At 48.3% G+C, this 13,865-nt stretch overlaps 1 long non-coding RNA gene across 1 annotated transcript; it reads left to right on the forward strand.

The window, feature by feature from the left end:
• Positions 1 to 7,311: 7,311 nt before the first annotated feature.
• LOC125938310 (uncharacterized) lies at positions 7,312 to 9,384 on the forward strand. Its single transcript, XR_007462665.1, has 2 exons — positions 7,312 to 8,142; positions 8,877 to 9,384. It is a non-coding gene; the product is annotated as an uncharacterized LOC125938310 (long non-coding RNA).
• The last annotated feature ends 4,481 nt before the right edge of the window (positions 9,385 to 13,865 follow it).

Below are 13,865 nucleotides of genomic sequence, written 5' to 3' on the forward strand. Positions count from 1 at the left end.
GTGCATCCGCTCAGGAAACGTGGATGAGAACTGGACGAGATTGAAACGGGGAGCTGGCTTGGGCTTCTGGGAGCCTGGAGTGGGCACGGCGGTGGTGGGCAGGCCGCCCAAGACAAGGGCAGGGGTACCGCCGCCCCCGGCAGTGCGGCCCCGGCCCACACAGGGGCCGGAGCTGGGACTTCCAGAAGGGAATGCAGGGGGCCCTGCAGCCGGGAGCGGGCCGCGGGAGCGGGGGCGGCGGCGCACCTGAACACCGGGCTTGCGGATTGGCTGATGGAATTCGCAGAGGAGGCGGAGTCTGGCCACTGTGCAAATCATCACGTCTTCTGGCCTCGCCTGGAGGCCTTCGGAGCTCCTGGTTGCACGCTCAGGGCTCGACCCACCGGGAAGACGCTCTCACCGCTCATGAATTGCAATGAATACTAATACAAATAATCCACACTGAACTGTCAGTCAGTTCTATGATCTGCCAAGTTCATTAATTCCAGGCAAGGTAAGCCCAATCTACGGATACCTCTCCCCCTCTTCAGTGAGGCCAGGGGACTGCACTGCCCCCCCCCCCCGCACCCCCACCCCCGCCCCGAACCTCCAAGTCCGCCTGGCCAGCTGCCCCCCAGTTGATTCCACACACACTCGCAGATCCATCTTCTGAAAGCGCTGGATCCCCACTCCCCTCCCTGGTCTTTGCCACCCTCCAGACCGGTCCACATTACCTGCCAAGCTGACCTCACCCCTTCTTACTGCGGGTACTGGAGTAGTGAGGAAACACGGTCAGAGCACAGGCTCTGGGTTTGAATCCTGCCTCCACCACTCCATGCCTAAGCTTTCTCGTCCGTGAACCAGAGACAAGACCCATGCTTCCTTTAGGTGGGCATTTTGAGGGTGAAATGAGTAAATATATATAAAGTACTTGAAACAGGGCAGGGCATGTAGTAAGCTCTCAATAAATGGGAGCTATCATTATTTGTAGTGTTCTGATTTCTATTTATTATTTACATGGCTTATTAGGATAAATGACATTTGTTATTTATATCTGTTATTATGCTAGAATGTCTACAGAGGAGGCAGTCTGGTTTACCAACTTCATCCTGGTAATTTGAGCAGTGTTTAGCACCCAGAAGACACTCAGTGGGGTGTGTTGGATTTATTTATTGTTGTAAACTCTGTTCCAACCAAACTCTTCCTCACGTATACGTTCCTACCTCCATGCCTTTGCTCATGCTGTTCCCACCTCTTGAAGGGCCTTACCCCATCCAGCATAATAATTCCTCCTGCTTCGAATTTCCAGCTCCCTGCCTCCTCTCCCCTCAGAGGACCTCCCTGGGCTCAGAACCTGCACGGAACAAGCATTCACTCAAGGCTCAGTGGTTTGTGGCTGGGGGTTTTTTATGCTTTGGCCCCAAAACAGAGTTTCCTCACTGACCTGGCACTTAGTGCTCACCGCCTCCTGCGGTGGCCCCTAAGAAGAAGGAGCACCCCAGCTCCCATTTGTGTCCTTTATCTTGTAGCTTTGACATTCAGAGAGGGCTCCCCAGGTGAAGCCCCCCTGAATAACTAGACATAACTAGACGTGTGGTCTCCAAACCACAGTTTCTGGGCTTCCTGTTTGGTGAGTTGAGAGACATGGCATCTGTTTGCCTAAGAAATATGAGCCAGGCAGCTCCACATCAACAGGCGGCTTTCCACCCCGGACGGGGCAACAGCTGCCTGTAACTTGGCTGTTTATGCACTAAAAAAAGAAATTCCATGGTGACCAGTTGACTCAAGCCAGCTCCCAATGTGAGGCGGTAGTTTCAAAGTGATCCCAATGACACCAGATGCTCTCCACCCAGTCCTTAATAAAGAGAAAAAAGAAAACAAGGGCAAAACTTCAACAGGAGTATGCCTGAGTCAGTACTCGAAGCCGCCTGGAGGGGGCAGCGTCTGAGCTGAAGTTGGATCTGGAAGGTGTTGGCCTAACAGCCCCTCCAGGCAGGCTGGTCCCCTGAAAACTCCCCTTCCCCAGAGACGGGGCACTTACCACTTTCCAGCAAGGCCCCTTCCACCATTAGAAAGGTCCTGTCTGGAAAAAAGAAAAAGAAAGAAAGTGAGACAAAGAAAGAAAGAAACAAAGAAAGAGAGAGGGAAAGAAAGAAAGAAAGAAAGAAAGAAAGAAAAGAAAAAGAAAGAAAAGCGAGAAAAAGAAAGAAAGAAAGAAAGAGAAAAAAAGAAAAAAAAAAAAAAAAAAGAAAAAAAAAAAGAAAGGTCCTGTCTGGAAGGCTGGAGAAGGGCAGAGGACAGGAGACTGACCTTACAAGGTATGGTCCAGGCTACACAAGGGCCTTCTTGGGGCGCCTGGGTGGCTCAGTCAGTTGAGCGTCCCACTTCAGCTCAGGTCATGATCTCACGGTCCCTGAGTTCGAGCCCTGCATCGGGCTCTGTGCTGGAGCCTGAATCCGATGCTGTGTCTCCCTCTCTCTCTGCCCCTCCCCTGCTCACACTCTCTCTCTCTAAAAAAGTAAACATTAAAAAAAAAGGGGGGGGGCCTTCTTGAATAGTGTGATTTCATGTTTTCTCCACAAGCAACGGACACACACTCACCACACACTAGGCCTCCTAAGTGCATGGCATATCTCTGAACCCTCACACACGGCCAGGAAGGCAGGCCCGATTATTTCTGCCATTTTACAGGTGGAGAAAAGGAAGTCCAGGAAGCACCTGCACCACTTGAAAATAGCTGAGCTGGTTCGAACCTGGCTCTGCTGGGCCCAGAGTCCATTCATTTTTTTTTTTTAAGTTATTTGTTTATGAGAGAGAGCATGTGCATGGGAGGGGCAGAGGGAGAGAGAGAGAGAGAGGGAGACTGAGCGAGTGAGAGAGAGAGGATCCCAAGCAGGCTCCATGCTGTCAGCACAGAGCCCGACATGGGGGCTTGAACCCACGAACCATGAGATCATGACTGAGCTGAAATCAAGACGCTTAACCGACCGAGCCACCCAGGTGCCCCCAGAATCCATTCTTAACTCTGGGGCTAAGTGGAACTTAGTGTCCTCGGCCCTGCCTGTCCCACTGGAGAGCCACCCCCGCCTCTCCAGCACCAGCGTCATGCTTCGCTCCTCCCAGTGGCTACTATCTATGTGAACTTTGCACTCTGCCCTTCTTAACCCAGGTGAAGGGCTTGCTGATAAAGGTTTATGGTTTCCTCCCAGCCTTGCTGGCGACAGACACCTGAGCCTGCTGCTTCCCCCTTCCCCCATCCCCACACTCACGTATACAAAGTCACCAACCACCCTCACACACACAACACACATACATACCCACACGTTCACATATAGACACATAGACACTCGTACATTCACACACACACACACACACGCGTGCGCGCACGCACCCCTCTGTGGTGGTTGATGGCTGAAGACTGACAGGCTTAGAGATTTACTTTCTAGAAAGTCATACCTGCCTCTCCTTGCTGCCCTTCCCCAGCTATCGGGCTTACAAGCTTCTGCCTCATTTCATGTTTAATAATGAGCCACTCTGGAAGGACCACGGTGGACACTTCTCTTGCCCACAGGCCAGCCTGGGCGTCCTCAGCAGGGAGTTGGGAACCAGCTTTCTTCCCCCATGCTGCCACCTTGTGGCCGGAGCTCGGAACTGCAGGTTCCCTGCTGGGGGTATAACCACTTCCCAGAAAGGTTCCAGTAGCCAAGTGGGCTGTTAAGGGAGGTCTACATCCAACCATCCCCAGTCCACAGATGCACAAGCTAAGTAATGAAGATGCCCTCTTCCTTCACCCGATCCTTACAGGCACGCTCCGTTGGCGGGAGTGACGGGAGACGGATGTATGAACCACTTGGACCAGGACCCTCATGGCAACCAAGCCCACAATCATCATACAATCACGGGACTCTTGGCTTATATCCGTGTCTTCTTGACATCCTTAAAACCAACCCAATAGTGGATTTGGCTAAACCACCTGTGACAGCAGGTGACTGTGTGACCTCTGACACTAACCCAGGAGCTACTCTTCCCTCCTTCCCTAGGGTTCTGGAGGGTTTGCCTTTGGCTTCTCACCTGGAGCTTGAGCTCAGAGGTAGGTGTGACAGACTGACCCCCTGACCTCACTTGTTGCGTCCAAGGACAGTCTTCCAGGCCTCTGTCTTTGTGAGGCAATCCAGGATATGTCCCCACCTTTCCTCCTTGAGCCCAGAGCCAATGTGTTTCAGGCAAAGTGATTTCATCCAGTCTCTTAGTTTTACTCAGTTTTATTTTTGGCCCTTTGCTGCCGTGGGATGAGTTAATTCTATTCCCTAGGTGATGGCTCACGGTCATCATTAGTCCTGGCTAGTCCCCTCTCGTTTTATGTATTCCCCTTTACTCTATGAGTCCCTCCCATTTCCCTGCCCCAGAGGCAGCCATCCTAGGATATCTTTTTATTTGTATGCATTCTGCAGTGCAGGGTTTTGTAGGCGCGTATTGCCACCAAGCATGGAGCATCGCGTAGTGCCTTGTTCTTTTATTACCCTCTTTAGGTGCACGTTATTTAACGTGTCTGGGGACAGGATCAATGGATACAACATGTGAGAGAGTGGTAGTGCCTTAAGAGTTCACTGAGACTCTCTGCGCTGATGATAATAGAAGTGACTGCACCGAGTTATGTTTCCTAGAACAGACCCTCAGGATTGTGAGCCATGGCACCCTGATGAGGCACGGCTGCCCGCAGGCCTGGGTCCTCACCTCAGCTCTGCGGGACTTACCAAGAGCTCTGGCAGGTCTTTCGCCCTCTGACCGTGTCCTCATCCAGTAAATAACAGGTTAACCCAGGGCCCTTCGAAGGTTTCTTCTACCTTAAACAGTCTTTGAAAGCTGTTGTCTAGGATTCACCAGCCCTAGAATGTATTTAGTCTCTGAGATTCCTACTGAACACCCACTGCGAAGCCAGGCTGTCTAGGTTCCAATTCCAGCTTCCCCGCTTGCTACGGGACATTGGACAAATTACTTTTCATTCTTAAAATGGAGATGGTGGGGTGCCTGGCTGGCCCAGTCAGCAGAGCGTGTGACTCTTGATCTCGGGGTTGTGAGTTCGAGCCCCACATTCTGTTCGAGCCCCGTGTTGGGCCCTGCACTGACAGTGTGGAGCCTGCTTGAGATTCTCTCTCTCCTCTCTCTCCCTGCGCCCCCCGCCATGCTTTCTCTTTCAAAATAAATAAATAAACTAAAAAAAATTTTTTTTAATAAAAATGGAGATAGCCATAGCACCTACTGTCTGAGGGGGAGATTAAATGAGTTAATACAGGTGAACAGTGCCTGGCACCTACTAAGCGTTCAGTAAGGTTATTGCTGTTTTTATTTAAACCCTATAATAACCCTATGAAGTAGTGTAATTAGTTCCATTTTACAGACGACAAGACCAAGGTCCAAGGAGCAAAGCAATTTGCCCAGGCTTGCTTAGTAGTATTGCCGGGAGCCAATTCCAGGTCTCCAGACTCTGAATGCTGTGCCCTTCCCCCCGCAGACAGACACAGGACCTCAATCCCCAGTGTGCAACCTGAAGTTGTTGCGCAAAACCTTCTCGCTGCTGATCTGATGCGAGGTGACCCAGGGGCCATTGTGGAGACAGCCGCTGGCCCTGGTGGTCTTTTCGGTCTTCATCGGCATCCTTCTCCCATACCGTGACCCCTTCTAAGGAAGAACCTGCTTCCTCCGGGGGGTTCGTGGGTGTTCATGTTCGCCAGGCAGCCTCTGAGCCGCCCCGAATCCCAAGGTCAGGCCTGTTAGTAGCATATACATTCAGCAGGGATGTGCCAGAAGAGAGCGGGCCTGACGAGTCAGACCTTGGGTTCTAGTCCCGGCTGTGCCATTTCCCCTGGGCTAAGTTTGCTTCAGTTTCCACATCTGTACAATGGGCAGTAACGCTGAACAAAGTTTCAGGAGCACTAAGTTTTAAGAGACTCTTCCAATCTTGACCGAATGCTAGCAGTTGCCCGATCCCTGTAGAACAAAATGCCTGTTATATAGCCTGATGTGGCCTGAAATGACTTGTCCCCCACTGTGTGCATTTAACATTTTTCCTTTCCCCTCCAGGAAGAGGACTGTCTGGACCTCTGCCATCGTTCCAAAGAAACCACCTCATTCTTTTGGGGGAGTTGCCAAATCCTGGAATGTCAATGCTGGAAAGGACCTTGTGGGCCTTCTGGTCCTAGCGTGGCACACTTGTCTCTCAAGGGCCACCCGCGCCTGAAGCAGTAAGGGAGGCCGGGTCGGAGCTCCAGCGGAAGGAAGAGCACCGTGGTCCTTCTGCTCCAGGTACAGCCCGGAGGGGATGCAGGCCGCCACGTGAGCTCCGTGCCACCTCCAGCTCTGCTGCTTCCTACAGAGGTGCAAGCCGAGTACATGAAGGTCTCTTGTCATCTTTCACCTGACCCTCAGGGCTACCAGATCTGCCAGCCACGTTTGACACAGGAGGTAGGTTTGTGCACCACTCGGACCAGCATAGGGCGGGGCCTACATCACACACGACTACTTACGATCATCACACAACTAGGGTTCCCGGGCTGATGGCTCTATCTTTTCGGCGTTCTTTAGAATTATCATAGTAGATTTCAGGAAACAACTTGACCCCCACCTCCATGCACAATTTTAACCATGGAAACAATGCACCTTTGTTACTATAGCCATTAAAACAGCGCAGGCTTCTTTCTTTTAGAAAACAATGGAAATATTTGCTGGGAACCCCCCGACAGCCAGCTAGAAGAAAAGGCCAGAAAAGAGCAAACACAGGGTATAGAGCACCCTTTAAAGTGAGGGAAAAGCTCAGAAGGACAGCACTTATGTGCTGGCAGGCCTAAGGACAGCACAAAACGTGGGAAAGAAAAAGGAGGTGCCTAAAAACCCCACCTAACTGCGGTGTTTTTCCACGACCTGCCCACTCCCGGGACTCTAGGATTGGGCAGGCCACGAACAGGAGCTCGTCTTCAGTGGGGAGTGTGAAATCTTGGGCACAGGCTCCCTGCGAGGGATGGGTGGCTGAGACCCACCTCTGAGGCCCCTCCTGGTCCTGACACAAGTGCTGGGCTTGGGCTCAGAAGCTGGGGAGTTTTAAAAAACCGACTTAACCTTCCTACTATCTTTGTGACCTTGGGGAAGGCACTTCCTCTTTCTAGAATTCAGTTTCCTCATTTGTAAAGTGGGGCCATGATATCACCTCTCTCACACCCTGTAAAAACTAATGAAGAAACTTCCTACTCCAAACACACAAAACAGGATTTTTTTTTATGTTTTTATTTATTTTTGAGAGAGCCGGGGGGGGGGGGGAGGGGCAGAGAGAAGGGGAGACAGAGGATCCAAGGCAGGCTCTGCGCTGACAGCAAAGAGTCAGATGCAGGGCTTGAACTCACAAACTGAACCCTGAGATCATGACCTGAGCTGGACACTTCAAACCCGACAGCCACCCCGGTCCGGTGCCCCAAGAAAACAGGATTCAAAACAAAACAAAACAAAACCTACTTATAAAAAGCAGAAGCTATTGGATCACTTTATTCTTTTTGTTAGGTGTTCTATAATTTTTCTACCATGATCATGGATTACCTTTGAATTAAATGTGCGTAATTAAAAGGGATGGAATAGAGCTGATGTGAGGGGAAAATGCTGAGCTCGGCAACTTTCGGGGACTCCTCTGCACCTCTTGTGGATGCTTCACACGCTGTTACCTCAGGTTTCTGTCTCAACAAGCCTGGAATGGAAGCAGTGGGACTCCCCCTACTCGACTGCAAAGACTGAGTTCCCAGAGCCGCCAAAGGCCTTGCCATCACGAGGCCAAGGCCCCGGTGATGCGCCAGGAGCGGGCATTCAAATGCACAGCACTTTTATCAAGGTCAGACTTCCAACTCTGGGAAAAGCAGAACCTTCTTCCTTTCCTGCAACCTGACCACAGAGCCTCTGAGAAAAGCCTTCCCCATCCGAGCAACACTCTGGGAACCTGCTTCCTCCACCTCAGGTCAGGTTCATTTATTATTAAAGAACAGTCTTGTGTCCGGCCAAAGGTTTCTGTGTGTGAACTTAATTTTTTTTTAAGTTCATTCATTTATTTTTGAGAGAGAGAGAGCAGAGGAGGAGGAGGACAGAGAGAGGAGAGAGAGAGGTGCTCCAGAAACAAATATTTTAAAAGTAAGTTCAAGGGCGCCTGGGTGGCTCAATTGGTTAAGTGTCCCATTCTTGGTTTTGGCTCAGGTCATGATCTCGTGGTTGTGCGTTCAAGTCCTGTGTTGGGCTCCACGCTGGCAGTGCAGAGCCTGCTTGGGATTCTCTCTGCCTCTCTCCTGCTCATGCTCTCTCTCTCTGTCTCTCAAATAAACTTAAAAAGAAAACTTAAAAAAAGTATTTCTGTGTAAAAGCATTGTTTGCATGTGGTATTCTCCTTCTCTTCAGTAGCAACACAGTGCATTCTCTAAACCAAATCTCTAATTATACTGTGATAAGAAACATCTAGTAACGATTTAATATAAATGCTTTTCTGAAAAAAGGAGGAAAAAAAAAGCAAGTTAAATCTCGAAATGTCCTGCCATGTGTATGCAGACTGCTTCTTTCAAAGGGCAACTACTGATCAATGGGGCTTTTGAAATCCCGTGGAGGGGTGGGGGTAAGCAGCCCACCTGTTCTCCCAAGCTCCAGAGTCACCACCTGCCGCCGACACACACACACACACACACACACACACACACACACACACACGTCTGCACCCTGGCAACACAGTGCCCCACCCAAGACGCTGCCCCACCCTGATACTGAAACCGAGGCTGATGGGGCAATGTCTGAGCCGCCCAGGGGAATGGGGCAGATGAGGCCTTCTGCGGCCCAGAAAACCCTCCTTAAAAGAGCCGGTACCATTCTTCCACCCACAGGTGTCCGCCTGTTTGTTGCTCAAGAGTTCCAACCTGGCCACAGTAAGGAAGTGATACAGTGGAGCAGAGGATCGGGGGACCGCCTCAAAGCTGGCAGGGACACAAACCACCGCCTGAATCTGACCTGCACTGACTCCTGGAGCCGTGGACTGTTTGCTCTCTGTCTGAGGCTTTATCTGCCAGGGAGATGGGCAAGCGGCCAGGGCCCTCTCGGGTGAGGGGTTGAACAGCCAGGCGGTGGCACGCTGCCATACCAGATGTCATGGCTGGTCACTCAGAGGAGCTCTGGGCCAGGAGTCAGGAGGCCGAGGGCCGGGAGATGGCTCCAGCTGGGCTCCATGCATCTGAGCGACTCTCTCCCCCACAACCCTTCACTTCAGGCCCTCCAAGTGTGGAGTAAAGGGCTGGGCAGCAGAAGGATTTCTCATCCGTGCTGCACGAGTCTCGCAGACATTTGTGTTTAAAGTATATACACATAGGTCGAACGATTTTCTTAAAGTATTTTGTTAAAGATAAAACCTATTCAACCATGTGCATATTAACATGCTGAAGTTAATCTGTGCTTTTAGGTTGTTTTGGGGTAGACTTCCCTGTCACTTCTGGAATTGCAACATGTTAAAAAATGTAATCATTTGCATTTACTTCTCTCTATGACCAAAATACGGGAAAAAATGGGTTCTAAGGTCAATCTAAGACTGCATTCATCAAAACATTACTTTTCTTGTCTTTATAAGCCAGTATTATCCAGCAGAATTTACACTTTTTATAGCAATATCATCTAAACTGTTTTATGCAATTTATATTTCTTATAGATTTCTTTCCAAAAATACACTGGGCTAGTTTTCACCTTTGAAAATCACCATCCCCAATAACCTCTAATTCCTCCTCTGGCTCGGACTTTCCACTCATCTCCAATTCTAATCCCTGGACAAATTCATAGGGTCTTAAACTTAGTCCGCAGAGAACCTTGAAACCTCTTGCCTTTGACACGAGGCTTTTTTCTTTATATAACTAGCTTTGTACCCAAATCCCATTCTTCAGCACTCAGCTCAAGTACAACCTCTTCTATACAAAACACTTAACATGGTCTTGGACCTAAGCCTCTGTTTCTTCATCTGCAAAACGTTGATAGCAGAACCTCCCTCAAGTGGTGAGGTTTAAGTGAACTGGTGGAAGGTGTATCTAAAATACCAAAACATCGACACATGAGTGCAAGGAGCGCTCACTATTCTATTGTCTTTATTACTGTCTCTCGTGTTATCGTCACAGTGGAAAAGACTTTGGAGTCAATGAAGTCTCAGTTCTACCATGCAATAAATGTGTGACCTCAGGCAAAGAATTTGGCCCAGTATTCTCAATGGGGTAGTAATGCCTCCTAGTGGGTGGTTGGGGAATTGATGTGGTGTTTTTAGGACTGTCCCACTGGTCACGGAGCATAACCGGCTTTAGGGGAAGGGGACAGAGATACTAGATGTCTGGCACACAAAGGATTGCCCATGTCGTGGGACTGGGCCAATATGGGTCAGGTACATAGTATGAAAGGTGCCTGGATAAGGCCATTATTAAAGAGAATGAGTAAATGGAATAAAGACATTGTCTAGAAATAATTGAATTGCCCTGTGCATTCAGACTACTCAATTTTTCCTAATTCCTAATTCCAGTTATTCCTCTTCTTCTATCAAGGGATATGTGCTATTTAATACACAATATTTTGGTGCCAGGAACTGTTTTGAGCATGTATCATTTCACTTAAAAACCTCCTAAACCCAGGGGACAGGTACTCATCATTTACTCCCCTCCCCCTACTCCATGTGATAAGGAAGTTATTTTTGACATTACAGTGTTAAGGCCCAGCACATCCGTGAGAACACTGTGTGTACTTCATTTCTCCAATTCATCAGTGTGTTGTCTTGGCATGTTATCCTTACCCCCACCTCTTATCATATTCAAGTAAGTCTGAACGAATCTCTCATGACTTCCTGGCTCCAGTTTTTATTCTGGTGTCTACATGTGCCTTCACTTTCATTTTCCTGTAAGGCAAGTATGGAATGGTTTCAAGCAGGTTCAAGCATCTGACTTATGTCTTCTGGCAGTTACACCTGACTTTCGTAAAGAAATACATAGCTTTAATAAAATGCTTTCCTTTTTTAATCTTAGTTAAGGCTTCATCTTGATTTTTTTTTATAATGAACATAGAAAATGGACTTCACTTTCAAATAGTCAAGGATCTTTTACAATTTTTTTTTATTTTTTACTGTACCTATCTAAGCTTCTTGAGTAATGGGAAATAATAACCCCAATATCATAGTTGGTAATGAGAAAAAGCACCACACGTGTGCTCAGCATACAATAATTTGAGTTCCCTTTCCGTCTGATTGTCTACCTTTTCTCTCCACACCTTGCTCAAGGGGGATATCCCCAACACCAACACTGTGAATGTGCTGAAAGAAGGCTCAAGCAAAGTGCCATTTTCTGGTGACAACAATCTCATCCAGCTGATAGGTGACACCAGAGCAGGTGCCTAAGGGACGCTGGATTTTCAGTCCAGCCCCACAGCCTCTCTACAGAAGCTGCTTCTCCCTGCAAGATTAAGAGGCAAGAACAGGGATGGGCACAGGGTATGGCCAGTGGGAAGGATCCCAGGCCAAGGGCATGGATAGGCTTTGTTCCATATACAAGGGAGGCCTGGGGTAAGGAAAAGACAAATAGACCAATAGGACGACTGTGGGATCAGTAGATCTTAATCCTTACTGCTCTTTAGAATCACCTGAGGAACTTTTAAAGTGTACAGACATCAAGTTCCCACCTCAGATAAAATGTATCAGGACTTCTGGGGACCAGGGTCCAGGTGTTAGTGATTTTTCAGAAGTTTTCCAGGTGATTCCAATATGTAGGCAAAGAGTGGAAAGTCACTGACCTACAGACTCATCAATGATACCATGTTAGGTCTGTTTTGTTATCCCCAACTTTACAAGAAAGAAATTAAGGAAAATAAGTGACTTGCCCCAGGCACACAGCCAAAAGATGGAAATCTGAATCCAGACTGGACTAATTTGAAAACCCATTTTTATTTATTTTTTCCAAGTCTATTTATTTTGAGAAAGAGAGAGAACATGCATGTGTTTGCAAGTGGGGGAACGGCAGAGAGAAAATCCCAAGCAGGGATCCATCCCGATGTATGAGGTATGGCTTGATCTCACAAACCCATGAGATCGTGACCTGAGCGGAAATCAAAAGACACTCACCTGACTGAGCCACCCAGGCGTCCCTGAAAACCCGTATTTTTTTCTTAGCTGATGCCAGAGATGAACCTTTTTTTTAAGGTTTATGTATTTTGAGAGGAATAGTGAATGGGGACGGGGCAGAGAGAGGGAGAGAGAATCTCAAGCAGGCTCTGCACTGCCAGTGCAGTTCAAACCCATGAAACTTGTGAGATCGTGACCTGAGCCAAAGCCAAGAGCCGGATGCTTAACCGAGCCACCCAGGTGCCCTGAAAATCCATTTTTTAAAGAGCCATCTAACACTCCTCTAACCCTTCATCCTATCTTTCCCACCCACCTCCCTGTATCCCTAGGACTTCAGAAGCTCCTTTCTTGAAATCTGCCCAGATCCTTTTAACCACAGAGGTCTCTCTTAACCTTGGACCCCTGAAGTCCATCCCTTCAAACTGTACAGACTCAAAACTTGGTAAAGGACCAGGGTCAGTAGAAACACATTGTCAGTATGTACTGGGGAATGTGAAGAATGAACTGGGGGCACTCTTGCCTACCCAGCACCATAAAGGAGTCAGTTTCACTAAAAAGCCATTCCTTGGGTACTTACTGCATACAAGTGTGAGGCTATTACTAAGCAGTATATCATCACATGGTGAGTGACACATATATGTCACATTACTACATTCTCAAGATAGTAACAGGAAGCAGTTGTTTTCTATTTCTGTTCTTCGGATGAGAAAATGAAACCCTAGAGATTATGCAGCTGGTCCAAAGTCATGAGCTAGAAGCAAGGAAGCCAGAATTCCAGTCCTGACTACTGGCTTCAAAGCCTGAAGGCCTTAACATTATGATGCTCCCTGAAACTAGCACTGGATTAGCTGTTGAGGCAGTCCTTGTCCCAGCTCTGCCAACGTATCCTTGTTGTCACCTTGGGCAAATTCAGCTTCTCACCTCTAGCCGTAACACTGGAACTATGGATTCTAAGACCCCTTCCAGTTAACCCACGCCTGGTCCTGCAACCTGGGCTACACCCTTCCAGCTCAATCACTACTGGACTGCAACCTTGGACAACTTGCCCAGCCGTCTCTGTACTTCAATCTCAATAAAGTGGGATGATCACATCTGCCTTATAACTAATCATCTCTCTTAATCATTTTCTTCCTGTCAACTGCCATCAAACCCAAAAAGTTGGCCCTGGTTTAGGAACCAGTCTTGGATGAGGCACATGGTAAGAACTTAACCTTTCCTTTCATCCATCTGTTGAGAATTAATCATAATCATCTGAAGAATGGAGCATTCTTCCAGGTCAGTAGACTGCAGCTGCTAGTGGACAATGAAGTAGCTTTAATCAGGGTTCCTGGGTGGCTCAGTTAAGCATCCGACTCTTGATTTTGGCTCAGGTCATGATCTCAGGGTGATGAGATAGAACCCCATGGCAGGCTCCATGCTGGGTTAAGTCTCTCCCTCTCCCTGCTAAAATTTAAAAAAAATTTTAAATAGCTTTAATTAACAAGTCCACTGTCAAAATGTAAGCAATCATTGAGATGTGCCTGCTTTTTCCCCCAAGCAAATAAGAAATGTTGCACAATAGACTCCTAACTTGAACCACCTGGTTTTGAAGCCAGAGAAGGTGCTTTCTTGAATCTGCAATAGCTTTGTCCAGCCAAGGAATTCGCCTGCATTGTTTTCCCGAAGAGTCCACTTGAAGAGAAGAGAAGAGAAGAGAAGAAAGAGGGAGGGAGGGAGGGAGGGAAAGAAAGAAAGGAAAGAAAGA

The sequence above is a fragment of the Panthera uncia genome, assembly GCF_023721935.1.
Source record: "Panthera uncia isolate 11264 chromosome B2 unlocalized genomic scaffold, Puncia_PCG_1.0 HiC_scaffold_24, whole genome shotgun sequence".
In the NCBI taxonomy this organism is placed as follows: domain Eukaryota; kingdom Metazoa; phylum Chordata; class Mammalia; order Carnivora; family Felidae; genus Panthera; species Panthera uncia.